This window comes from Procambarus clarkii, chromosome 93 (genome assembly GCF_040958095.1).
Source record: "Procambarus clarkii isolate CNS0578487 chromosome 93, FALCON_Pclarkii_2.0, whole genome shotgun sequence".
Lineage (NCBI taxonomy): Eukaryota > Metazoa > Arthropoda > Malacostraca > Decapoda > Cambaridae > Procambarus > Procambarus clarkii.
In genome coordinates, this window is record NC_091242.1 from 5,325,932 (window position 1) to 5,340,120 (window position 14,189).

The window sequence follows — 14,189 nt, forward strand, 5'->3', positions numbered from 1 at the left end:
ACCACCCCGCCCTCACCCTAACTTGTGCACACTGCCTACACTACACCACCGGGCCTGACACCACCCCGCCCTCACCCTAACTTGTGCACACTGCCTACACTACACCACCGGGCCTGACACCACCCCGCCCTCACCCTAACTTGTGCACACTGCCTACACTACACCACTGGGCCTGGCACCACCCCGCCCTCACCCTAACTTGTGCACACTGCCTACACTACACCACTGGGCCTGACACCACCCCGCCCTCACCCTAACTTGTGCACACTGCCTACACTACACCACTCCTGACACCACTACCAGCCGCCTCATTACAACCTCAAACTATCATACACTCCCTCAATTATAACCTGTAAACATTACCAACACTCACTCCCCTGTGTTGACAACACTATAGTGTACAGTTTACAGTTTACTGTACCATGGTACAGTGTAGTCGAAGCTGCCGTTAGGGCAGTGTATAATAGGGCTCCTCCACTGCAGTATACACTGACACAACGGCCTCCACTACACTTTATTGCAACTTAACCTGTCACAGCCACAGTATACAGCCACCAAACCTGACACAGCCACAGTATATAGCCACTAAACCTGCCACAGCTACAGTATACAGCCACCAAACCTGCCACAGTATACAGCCACCAAACCTGACACAGCCACAGTATATAGCCACTAAACCTGCCACAGCTACAGTATACAGCCACCAAACCTGCCACAGCCACAGTATATAGTCACTAAACCTGCCACAGCTACAGTATACAGCCACCAAACCTGCCACAGTATACAGCCACCAAACCTGCCACAGCCACAGTATATAGCCACTAAACCTGCCACAGCTACAGTATACAGCCACCAAACCTGCCACAGCCACAGTATATAGCCACTAAACCTGCCACAGCTACAGTATACAGCCACCAAACCTGCCACAGCCACAGTATATAGTCACTAAACCTGCCACAGCTACAGTATACAGCCACCAAACCTGCCACAGTATACAGCCACCAAACCTGCCACAGCCACAGTATATAGCCACTAAACCTGCCACAGCTACAGTATACAGCCACCAAACCTGCCACAGCCACAGTATATAGCCACTAAACCTGCCACAGCTACAGTATACAGCCACCAAACCTGCCACAGCCACAGTATATAACCACTAAACCTGCCACAGCTACAGTATACAGCCACCAAACCTGCCACAGCTACAGTATATAGCCACTAAACCTGCCACAGCTACAGTATACAGCCACCAAACCTGCCACAGCCACAGTATATAGCCACTAAACCTGCCACAGCTACAGTATACAGCCACCAAACCTGCCACAGCCACAGTATATAGCCACTAAACCTGCCACAGCTACAGTATACAGCCACCAAACCTGCCACAGCTACAGTATATAGCCACTAAACCTGCCACAGCTACAGTATACAGCCACCAAACCTGCCACAGCCACAGTATACAGCCACCAAACCTGCCACAGCCGCAGTATACAGCCACCAAACATGCCACCACCACAGTATACAGCCACCAAACCTGCCATCACTACAGTATACAGTCACCAAACCTGCCACAGTACACAGCCACCAAACCTGTCACCACCACAGTATACAACCACCAAACCTGCCACAGCCACAGTATACATCCACCAAACCTGCCACCACCACAGTATACAACCACCAAACCTGCCATCACCACAGTATACAGACACCAAACCTGCCACAGCCACAGTATATGTTAGATAGGCTTATATTAGGTCACGTTTGACCTAACATAAGCCTACCCATCCTTTTTCTCTTTCGTTTTCTTCCTCTTATTCTTACGTTCCCATTCTCATACCCTTTATTACCTGGTTCAGAATGCCCTGATGACAGTTTTCAGAATGCTCTGATGGCAGTCTTCAGAATGCTCTGATGGCAGTCTTCAGAATATCTAGATGGCAGTCTTCAGAATATCTAGATGGCAGTCTTCAGAATGCCCTGATGGCAGTTTTCAGAATGCCCTGATGGCAGTTTTCAGAATGCTCTGATGGCAGTCTTCAGAATATCTAGATGGCAGTTTTCAGAATGCCCTGATGGCAGTTTTCAGAATGCCCTGATGGCAGTCTTCAGAATGCCCTGATGGCAGTCTTCAGAATGTCCTGATGGCAGTCTTCAGAATGCTCTGATGGCAGTCTTCAGAATGCTCTGATGGCAGTCTTCAGAATGCCCTGATGGCAGTCTTCAGAATGCCCTGATGGCAGTCTTCAGAATGCCCTGATGGCAGTTTTCAGAATGCCCTGATGGCAGTTTTCAGAATGCCCTGATGGCAGTTTTCAGAATGCCCTGATGGCAGCCTTCAGAATGCCCTGATGGCAGTTTTCAGAATGCCCTGATGGCAGTCTTCAGAATGCCCTGATGGCAGTCTTCAGAATGCTCTATTGGCAGTCTTCAGAATGCTCTGATGGCAGTCTTCAGAATGCTCTATTATCAGTCTTCAGAATGCTCTGATGGCAGTCTTCAGAATGCCCTGATGGCAGTCTTCAGAATGCCCTGATGGCAGTCTTCAGAATGCCCTGATGGCAGTTTTCAGAATGCCCTGATGGCAGTTTTCAGAATGCTCTGATGGCAGTCTTCAGAATATCTAGATGGCAGTTTTCAGAATGCCCTGATGGCAGTCTTCAGAATGCCCTGATGGCAGTCTTCAGAATGCCCTGATGGCAGTCTTCAGAATGCTCTGATGGCAGTCTTCAGAATGCTCTGATGGCAGTCTTCAGAATGCCCTGATGGCAGTCTTCAGAATGCCCTGATGGCAGTCTTCAGAATGCTCTGATGGCAGTTTTCAGAATGCCCTGATGGCAGCCTTCAGAATGCCCTGATGGCAGTTTTCAGAATGCCCTGATGGCAGTCTTCAGAATGCCCTGATGGCAGTCTTCAGAATGCCCTGATGGCAGTCTTCAGAATGCTCTGATGGCAGTCTTCAGAATGCCCTGATGGCAGTCTTCAGAATGCCCTGATGGCAGTCTTCAGAATGCCCTGATGGCAGTCTTCAGAATGCCCTGATGGCAGTTTTCAGAATGCCCTGATGGCAGTTTTCAGAATGCCCTGATGGCAGTTTTCAGAATGCCCTGATGGCAGTTTTCAGAATGCCCTGATGGCAGTTTTCAGAATGCCCTGATGGCAGTTTTCAGAATGCCCTGATGGCAGTTTTCAGAATGCCCTGATGGCAAATTTTAGTATTTTCCCTGAAAATTTTAACACCTTTAACTTATTTATATATTTTTTTTGTGTAAGACAATAAAAAATATCTCGAAACTATATTTAGTTGCTTCTGTTTTAATAAGTTAACATATATATTGATTATTATTTCTTGAGACAATCGTCTGATATATATATTACGTTACTGGCTATTGTATGTATTAGTTAACGTATTAATTTCATGTTATATGCTGGGTTGTGTCATGTGGTGTGGTGTTCCAGGTGTTAACTACTCTGTGCTCTGTCTTGTCCACAGGTTGAAGATGCCGGCACCTGGGAGTATTAACCACGGTGGTAAGTAGGAGATCTTATCATTACTTGCTGTTGTTGCTATTAAATAAATGATAAATAAATAAATAAATGTTTATTTAGGTAAGGTACATACATACAAGAGATTTTACAAAGTTTGTTGGGTTAATACATAGAGCTAGTACATACAATGCCTAAAGCCACTATTACGCAAAGTGTTTCGGGCAGAAACGTGTGGATGCTGTTAAGGATAAGATGAGTTTGATGCTGGCATTCATATCACTGTGTTAGTACACACAGGAATCACACTAACGTGATATATATCAATGGACAAATCACTTGGAACAATGTTGAACCAACGTACTAATGAATACTAGACGCGTCCCTTAACCCATTCAGTCACGATAGGACAAAAGCTATTCAACCTTGATCTCTAATGAGTCCACTTTATACCTGATAGTCTTATTACTTACACAAATAAATCACACTAATGTAATATACATCAGTGAGGAAATCTATTGTACTGTACTCGAGTACTGAGGTGATTCGAACCTGCGATTAGGGTACTCCCAGCTGCGCACCTTACCCCTGCACCACGACATGGTGTAAGTTATACAACCTGGGATTCCTCTGAATCCACAGGAAGTCTGAAGATTTCTACTGAAGCCAGTCCAAGTATTACAGATAACCCTCCAAGCACCTTGGTGTAGGTGAGGTGGTTCATTAACCGTATGCTCCAGTAGAAACTTTCAGACTTTCTCTATAGCTTGGTGGTTCACAGTACTCTCTATATTCACCTTTGCGGTTCACCGTACCCTTTATATACACCTTAGTGATGTACTGTACCCTTTACACCTTAGTGGTTCACCGTACCCTATACACCTTAGAGGTTCACCGTACCCTATATATACACCTTATCGGTTCACTGTACCCTCTACACCTTAGTGGTTCACCGTTCCCTCTACACCTTAGCGGTTCACCGTACCCTCTACATCTCCGACTCTCATACAAATTCCTGTACCGTCCGCGAGGGAAGGTACGACCAACTCATAGGCCGGGGGAAATCATACATATATTCATGCCCTCTGCTCCTCATCCTCGGCCAAATACAAGAGATACACCGGCACATGCTTTGTATAAACATACATACAAGGCGTGAGCCAGATATTTGCTGGAGCTCCTCTTTACCGCTGGGGAACTTTGTATGGTGTGATCCCCTTTGTCGTAAGTCACACGAAAACAAAATATTTTATGAACCGGGAATACAAACCTGTAGCTTGTGGGACAAACCTGTAGCTTGTGGGACAAACCTGTAGCTTGTGGGACAAACCTGTAGCTTGTGGGACAAACCTGTAGCTTGTGGGACAAACCTGTACCACAAAATCATCAGACATTTAAATCGTCAGTCCTTACTATGTGGCAGCTATTGCGGGGGAGGATAATGCTTGGCAGTATTTATGAGGGTCTCCAGCTGCTGGACACCTTTTTTTGACCATACGAGTGGCTGTGTTGATGGCTTCAGGGTGGTTACTGCAAGATTCAGGGACTCTTGAAGCTCGTCTGAGGTCCTCGGCTGCTTCACATTCCAGGAGATTGTGAAGCAGTGACTTTTCTGTGATTGTTTGGCAGAAGATGCATTCTCCCTCTCTCTGGGTTCACCAATCTCCCAGTTGTATCTGTAACCTAGACGTAGTCCATATAACCAAACTGGTATTTGCCTGAGAATTCCTTTTGGGATGGTTACCCTGTCTAACTTGGTGGCCTGAAGATAAATATTGTAGAGGGCGAACCTTCTGCTACTCTGGTGTAGATGGGCTTTGTTGAGGTGTGAGAGTTTTTTGGTGATGGTGTTTTTATATACTCTAGGCTGGGTTGGATTGTTTTGTGGATCACTGGATGACGAGCTGCCAATTTAATAGTTTCATCGGCGTTGACCAGACCACACACTAGAAGGTGAAGGGACGACGACGTTTCGGTCCGTTCTGGACCATTCTCAAGTCGATTGTGAGATTGCGTTCATTGCATGAGATTGTGAGGTTATTCATCACAATCGACTTGAGAATGATCCAGGACGGACCGAAACGTCGTCGCCCCTTCACCTTCTAGTGTGTGGTCTGGTCAACATTCTTCAGCCACGTTATTGTGACTCATCGCCTGCTTAGTTTCATCGGCTTTCTCATTTAATGGGATTCCAACATGGGATGGGATCCAGTTTAGGGTTATGTTGAGACCTTCGCCTTTAGCTACTGCTCCTAGATACAAATTGGTGGTAATTATTTCCACGTTGTCTTTCCACTGCTATTTTTTCGAATATTTGAAGTGCAGCTTTTGAGTCTGTGTGTATGATTTAATTTTTGTACAATTGTTTTGTGCAATCACATATGCGAATGCCTGTTGTATGGCAAACAGCTCAGTTTGGGTTGATGATACTGGTCCTCTCAGTCTCCACTTTGCCTGTAAGCTGGCCGTGCAAAGAGCAGCGCCAGCACTCTCATATTCTGTGTCCACCGATCCGTCTGTGAAGATGTCTCCTGCTACTGCAATGCTGCTCATTTGCTTTTCTATGATGCGCTTTAGGATTGTTGAATCATAAGCAACTTTTTTCATCGGAAGACCTTATATTACTATTTTGAAGGTAGGCTCCTCCCACGGTGGGGCACAAGTGTAGTTTGGGTGTGGTTGATCACCCCCTCTATCAAGAATAGTGCCTTTTAATTGTAGCCTGATTAGTAATTTTCCCGCTCTGGCAGCCCAAGCGTTTCCGTTGTTTTGGCCAAGTCCAACCATCAAGGCCTATCGTACTGAGACTGGATGAGGGGAAACAATTAGTTTACTGCTAATCGTAGCTGTTCCTTGAGATATTCTTTCTTCAAGAGAGGCAAACCCGTTTCCAGTCATAGAGTTTCAAGTCTGGTCCTCATAGGGGCTCCCAGGGACAGCTCTCATAGCATTGTTTTGTGCTACTTCAAGCTTTTTTGACGGTTGTTAATCGTTAAACCAATTAACACCTCCTTGAAGCCATCCATCTCACCCGCAAGTTTGAAACCATATACCGTATCTCTTACCCATAATTCAATCTAAAAACTAAGAAGATTTAGACATAATCAGATCGTAGATGGCTTTAAGGTAAGTCAGCCCAGCAGCCCTTGCCCTTATAGAGCTATAGAGGGATCCAGCTGAGCCATATGTCTGAAGTCCTTCGTTGCAGCACTTAGCCTTAACCCAAGGTAGCCTATCCAAGCTTAACCTCTTCCATCCCAAATCAGGCTCAGCATTAGGGTTCGTTTGGGAGCAAGTTTAATGTCATGAATAAAATATGACGGAGGAAGGGAACGAGAGAGGGAGGGAGGGAGGGAGGGAGGGGGCAGGAGAGATGGAAGGGGAGGGATATGAGAGAGGGGGTAGTGGGGGAGGAAGAGACGAGAGGGGACAGGAAGGGGGAATCACTTGTCGCCTCCAGCAACAAGTGTTGAGTGAGGCAAATTCGCCTCAGCCTATCCAAGTGTTCCACCACGGAACTTTAGCAACACTTGCTGACACTTGCAAGCTGAGCCAAGCAGACTGTGATGCCAGTCAAGGAAAATATACACCACGGGCTCACCATAGCCCGTGCTACTTGGAACTTTTTGTTCCAGGTAGCGAATCTTAAACAACAAATCCTGCTTCTTGTAGCTTATTTGTCACCCACAGACATCGTCTGCTCCCCCTTCTCCCTATCTGTTTGGTCTTCTCTTTCTGTTTTCCATTTTGTTTCATCCAATCATCTATCGTTCCGGTTCTCTATAATAAATACGTGTGTACAGTAATAATAATTTTGTTTACGGCCGGCAGAAATTTAGATAAAACCCAGGTGTAAACTATCTAATAACTTTTGGCATGAAAAATGCAAATTGACGGGAATAAATATATATCATATTTGTTACGTGTGTATATGTAAGTTTATGATATGGAAATGCAGTTGGGACGGAGCTTATAAGTTTAGAGGGAAGTGTGTGGAAGGCTTAATGCGAGGCGGAACACAACCAATCCGTCCTAGGATGAGCTAAGATTCGTGAGATTGGGGGGGGGGGATGATTTGCAATATTATGTTGCTAACGGCCAAGAGTGCGTCACAAGAGTCCAAGTGCAAGTACATCTGTGAGTGCATTTGTGGTTATATGCGGTCCCGACCATTTGGATTGGCCGGTAGAGCGACGGTCTTGATTTTTACAGGTCGGAGTTCGGTTCCCAGTTGTCCAAATGGCTAAGCACCATTCCTTCCTTCCGTCCTGTCCCACCGCACGCTGGCATCAATCTGTTCCACAAGGAAGGATATCCTAAAACAAAAAAGGGTCAAAGCCGAAGCAAAAAATACAGCAATAGTCAATAATACCTATGCAGGTATAACTACCACCAATGCTTAGACAAATAAGGTATCACACAATCCAACAAACACTACCTTACAGGTAAATGGTGACCTAACAAAGATCCTTAACAGTATGATCTATGCCCACTTATAAAACTTAGCAAGGCCAGGATCATTTGCATCCGTGGTTAAAGAAACGTACAGGAAGAATGAGCTGTAGCCTGGTGGATAGCGCGCAGGATTCGTAATTCTGTGGCGCGGGTTCGATTCCCGCACGAGGCAGAAACAAATGGGCAAAGTTTCTTTCACCCTGAATGCCCCTGTTACCTAGCAGTAAATAGGTACCTGGGAGTTAGTCAGCTGTCACGGGCTGCTTCCTGGGGGTGGAGGCCTGGTCGTGGACCGGGCCGCGGGGACACTAAAAACCCCGAAAATCATCTCAAGATAACCTCCCAGAAATGGACTTCCCAGACAATCCTTCCTTCAATCGACTTGAGAATGGTCCAGGACGGACCGAAACGTCGTCGTCCCTTCACTTTCTAGTGTGTAGTTTGGTCAACAATCCTTCCTCCCTTAACATCATAAAAGCCCTGGGGCCAGATTCATGAAAGCAGTTACGCAAGTACTTACGAACGTGTACATCTTTCCTCGATCTTTGACGGCTTTGGTTACATTTATTAAACAGTTTACAAGCATGAAAACTTCCCATTCAACTGTTGTTATTGTTATAAACAGCCTCCTGGCGCTTCGGAGCTCATTAACTGTTTAATAATTGGAAACAAAGCCGCCAAAGATTGAGAAAAGATGTACAGGTTCGTAAATGCTTGCGTAAGTGTTTTCGTGAATCTGGCCCCTGGTGGTCCACGAGGTAAGGTCACCACACGCTGCCCCTCGCTCTCCCATTTTGGAAAAAATAAATCTTTTCACCTTGAAGAAGAAAAGAATATCTTGGTTGAGTTTTGTGTGTCGGGCAGTCGAGGTGATGGCTTCATGGGGAGGAGATAAAGAAGAGGATGTTCTTGCCAGTTCTTGAGGCGATAAGGGCTGTAGAGATGTTTCTTGGCATGTTCTTGGGTTGTAAAGTTTCCAAACCCGTAAACTAATAAATGTAAACAAAGCCGCCATGATTAAGGAAAGAAGTATCCTGAGTGGTCGAGGTACAGCTTGACGGCTACTGGCCGTGTGAATGCAGCCCTTGACAGCACTGGCGTAACTGACTCACATCGCTTCTTATCATTACAATTTTAGTCAAAATTTGACAATAATGGGAAGTCAGCGTTACCACTTGGGCTCGTTAACTACCACTTACGCCCGTAACCACTTGGGCCAGTGGTAACGGGCTTGGGAACGCACCTTTTGTTATGTGGTGGTTTGCTGGTTCCCAGGAGCTGTGACGCACCTCTCCGCTGGTGCTGGTAATTGGCAGTAACAGCTTGAATGGCCCCAAACTAGTGATTGTTAGTGGTGGTTGATGGTCCTCTACTGCGCACGTGTTGTCAGTTAGTGTCACGTGATCACCCTCAGTCACTCTGTTGTCCCTCTCACGTCACACACTTCCTTCTTATTATTCTTTTTTTTATTGCCATTATCGTCATAATTCTTTAGATATGACTTTATCAGCCTCTTCTTCGTCTCCCTCTCCCTCGTCTCCCTCTTCCTCGTCTCCCTCTCCCTCGTCCTCTATGTATACTCTACCTAAGGCCAAAAATTGTCGCACTAGAAAATGGTAGCGGTTCGCGAAATTGTCCCGTTTTCTGTTTTGGGTCCTCTGGTAGGATAGGATAAGGGCACTTTAGTACGACCATTTCTTGACGTTGGGAAACCTTAGGAGGACGAGCTGGGTACATAACAAGAAGCTTTGTTACCATTCCTCCTCTTAGCATGCTTTAACATGCCTAGCCAGCCTTAGCATGCCAAGCCAGCCTTAGCATGCCTAGCCAGTTTTAGCATGCCTAGCCAGCCTTAGCATGCCTAGCCAGCTTTAATACCGCTATTAATTTGATCGAGGATGCTTGTGTAGTATCAATAATAGAATACACATGCGAATTGTCTCCTATTTGGAGATCAGGGGCCAGATTCACGAAAGCACTTACGCAAGCACTTAGGAACGTGTACATCTTTCCTCAATCTTTGTTGGCTTTGGTTAAATTTATTAAACAATTTACAAACATGGAAACTTCCCATTCAACTGTTGTTATTGTTATAAACAGCCTCCTGGTGCTTCGGAGCTTATTAACTGTTTAATAATTGTAAACAAAGCCGCCAAAGATTGAGAAAAGATGTACAGGTTCGTAAATGCTTGCGAAACTGCTTCGTGAATCTAGACCCAGGTGTCCATGCAGACAGGTTTTTCCCGTTCTCCCGGCTTACCACTCCGTACAAAATGCAACTGTTTTGCCTAACTTGAATTCTACGGACTAGAAAGAGAGAGAGAGAGGCGGACGGAAGGGGGTGGAGTTTGCTGGTGGTAGGGGGGTGACTGCCTGGGTGAGCAGTCAAATAACAAGTGAGCAAATTAGCGGAATACGGTTGTCGCAACACGGTGTTGAGGACACGTGCCGCAGCCTGATGACACGTGCCGCAGCCTGGCGACACGTGCTCTGGAGTGGGCGCGCATGCTGCCGGCAGGGAGGGAAGGGGGAGCGAACCAGGCTACTAGATGCGGGGTGGGAGAGATGGAGACAGATAAAGAAGAGACGTTGGCTTCCTCACATTCAGACGGGAGAGATCTCCCGTCCACGAGGCTAACCATAGCCCGTGCTTCTTGCCCCGCTCCTGTGCCAGGTAAGTTACGGGCTCACCATAGCCCGTGCTACTTGGAACTTGTTCCGAGTAGCTGAATCTATAACAACAACATTCCTCACATTGACTTCCTCGCGTTGGCTTCCTCACGTTGACTTCCTCACGTTGACTTCCACACGTTAGCTTCCACACGTTGGCTTCCACACGTTGACTTCCACACGTTCACTTCCTCGCGTTGGCTTCCTCACCTTGACTTCCACACGTTGACTTCCTCGCGTTGGCTTCCTCACCTTGACTTCCACGGATTTTGTTTAAAATATTGTACTTTGCTCGACAGTTTTCAGCTTTTCCAATTTGTTGGTTAATAGAATATTTTCCCCGAATTAATTGGTGATAAGCTGCGCATCGTGCGGCCATTATTTCTCTAAACACGATAAAGGTTCAGGTTTCAAAAGTATGGAAGATGATTAGGTTTTGTCCAGTAAATTATGAAGCTGTTTTGGTTATTGGATTTCGGTCTCCTGAGAGGATATGATCAATATGTGTTTATATCTGCATGGATATATGGAAATAGGTATAGTGCTTTCGTTATATGTATAGTATAATTTTCGGTAAATAATTGTATGTATATTAGGAGGGGTTTGGAGCAGTGTTGGGGGCTCGCTTCACACCTCTCTGTTTCCGATTTGTTTTCGTGTCTTCTCAGTTCCCTTCTTTTCTCTTTATATCTCATTTTCCTCTTCTCCCACTTTCCCTCCTCTCTCCCTCTCCCCATCCATCTTCCTTCTCTCTCTCTCTCTCTCTCTCTCTCTCTCTCTCTCTCTCTCTCTCTCTCTCTCTCTCTCTCTCTCTCTCTCTCTCTCTCTCTCTCTCTCTCTCTCTCTGTGTCTCTGTCTCTGTCTCTGTCTCTCTCTCTCTCTCTCTCTCTCTCTCTCTCTCTCTCTCTCTCTGTCTCTCTCTCTCTCTGTCTCTCTCTCTCTCTCTCTCTCTCTCTCTCTCTCTCCTCTCTCTCTCTCTCTCTCTCTCTCTCTCTCTCTCTCTCTCTCTCTCTCTCTCTCTCTGTCTCTCTCTCTCTCTCTCTCTCTCTCTCTCTCTCTCTCTCTCTCTCTCTCTCTCTCTCTCTCTCTCTCTCTCTCTGTGTCTCTGTCTCTGTCTCTGTCTCTGTCTCTCTCTCTCTCTGTCTCTCTCTCTCTCTCTCTCTGTCTCTCTCTCTCTCTGTCTCTCTCTCTCTCTCTCTCTCTGTGTCTCTGTCTCTGTCTCTGCTCTCTCTCTCTCTCTCTCTCTCTCTCTCTCTCTCTCTCTCTCTCTCTCTCTCTCTCTCTCTCTCTCTCTCTCTCTCTCTCTCTCTCTCTCTCTCTCTCTCTCTCTCTCTCATTACTCATCCATGTTTTGCCCACTGCAAGTTTTACACATGAAAAATGTTTGGTATGGGAATATCATAGGCCAATTGGAGTCAGCTCCCAGTGCCATGTTAAGAAATATAGGCGTCCAACTCCCTACCCGTCTCTGGACAATTTTCATGATGTCATATCTGAAATATTGGCGGTGTTGTCCGTAGACTTATTCAGCAGTTTTAGTGCTAATTTTTCAGAGATAGGGGGAAGAGGGAAAGATAAGAAAGGAGATTGGCGATGTGTGAATAGAGGGAAAAGGAAGGGAGGAGTGGGGGGGATTGGGAGAGAGGGGGAGAGGGAGAGGGGGGGAGAAAATCCCAGAGACCACCTCCTAGTCTATCCATAATAGAGAATGTTTATCTATTTGTCCGTAAAAGATTGTAAATCAGACGCACAGAGCTACCCCTCACAGAACTGTGCATGGTGATTGGTTACTTTGTGGAGTGCCACATAGGGTGGTCGGGGTCAGCCCCTATGCCACCCTTGAATGCGAATTGGCCTCCACCACCCACCCCCCTCCTTACACGAGGTCGGTGGATATAAAATGTGCAACGAATATATTTTACAGTGTAGTATTCATTTAAATATGAGTGTATTTAGATATTGACAATCAAGAAGAATGTTCAGATGATAGATTTGTGTTCTTGGCACAACATATTGATTACAGTGATGTAGATAGTGTGTGGTGAAAACGGTTACAGTGATACGGGGATATGGTGAGGGAGGGAATTATCAGGGGAAAGCACCAAACCATCACGACTATATAGAACTTGGAAGGGGTCAGGATAAGGATTTGGGATGGGACGGGGGAAAAGGAATGGTGCCCATCCACTTGTACGGTCGGGGATTGAACGTCGACCTGCATAAAGATAAGAGGAGAGTGTATGTGTGGTGGAGAGGAGACGTAAGCAGAGGGTAGACCCGGGCACCGCTGGGTACATACCACATCTAGTCATTCTTATAAACAAATATCGTTTGATGTGAGCGACTTATCCTGACAAGTTAAGCATGTTAACCGGGAGCCGGTCGGCCGAGCGGACAGCACGCGGGACTTGTGATCCTGTGGTCCTGGGTTCGATCCCAGGCGCCGGTGAGAAACAATGGGCAGTTTCTTTCACCCTATGCTTCTGTTACCTAGCAGTAAAAATAGGTACCTGGGTGTTAGTCAGCTGTCACGGGCTGCTTCCTGGGGGTGGAGGACTGGGCCGCGGGGACACTAAAGCCCCGAAATCATCTCAAGATAACCTCAAGATATGTTTTCCATGTATTCTTCCAGTGATTCTCCTGCGTGCTTGTGTTTCTTATTGTTTTGAGTCGTTGGCATGAGTGGTAATTATGAGTTGAGTCTTGTTGAAGGGTTTAACTTTTGTAATTAAAGACAAACTATGACGCTTGGCTTGGATCACTGGCGGCATCTTGGGATGTTTCGAGGGATAGGGCAGTGCTGGGGTGAAGTCACTGTTGCTGTGATGGAAGTGCTTGTGTGAAGTCACTGTTGCTGTGATGGAAGTGCTTGTATGAAGTTACTGTTGCTGTGATGGAAGTGCTTGTGTGAAGTCACTGTTGCTGTGATGTGAGTGTTTGTGTGAAGTCACTGTTGCTGTGATGGAAGTGTTTGTGTGAAGTCACTGTTGTTGTGATGGAAGTGTTTGTGTAAAGTCACTGTTGCTGTGATGGAAGTGCTTTTGTGAAGTCACTGCTGCCCTGGGGTAGTGATCATTTAGTCATCTAACTACAGGTGAGACACCATCACCACTAATGTGGAACTACCTAAACAGTGTTAATTAGTATATTATAACATTCAAAATCTAAAATCTCAGTTGTTTGCGTTTAACGTTCTTATAAAATTCTCTATATGTTTTATATATTTTCCTACATAATGTGAGATATACCGAGAGTGCTATAGCTTCATTAACATGCAAAAAACTGAAAATTAATGTGAAAATGTGATTTTTATTCTCCAGTCGATTATATATGATAATTAAGTGGGCCTCGGACATCTTAAGCTAATAGAGAGATGAGGGTGCTTGCCCTTCTGTTGCGTAGGCCTCAGTGAAAGTCTGTCTGTCTGTCTGTTGTGTAGGCCTCTCTCTGTGTGTTTGTCTCTGTGTCTGTATTTACTATTTGTATATTTTATTTTTGCCTGCAGGATCGAGCTTCTAGCTCCTGGACCCCGCCTTTCTAGCCGTCGGTTTAGTGTACTGACTCCCGACTTTTTTTTTCTA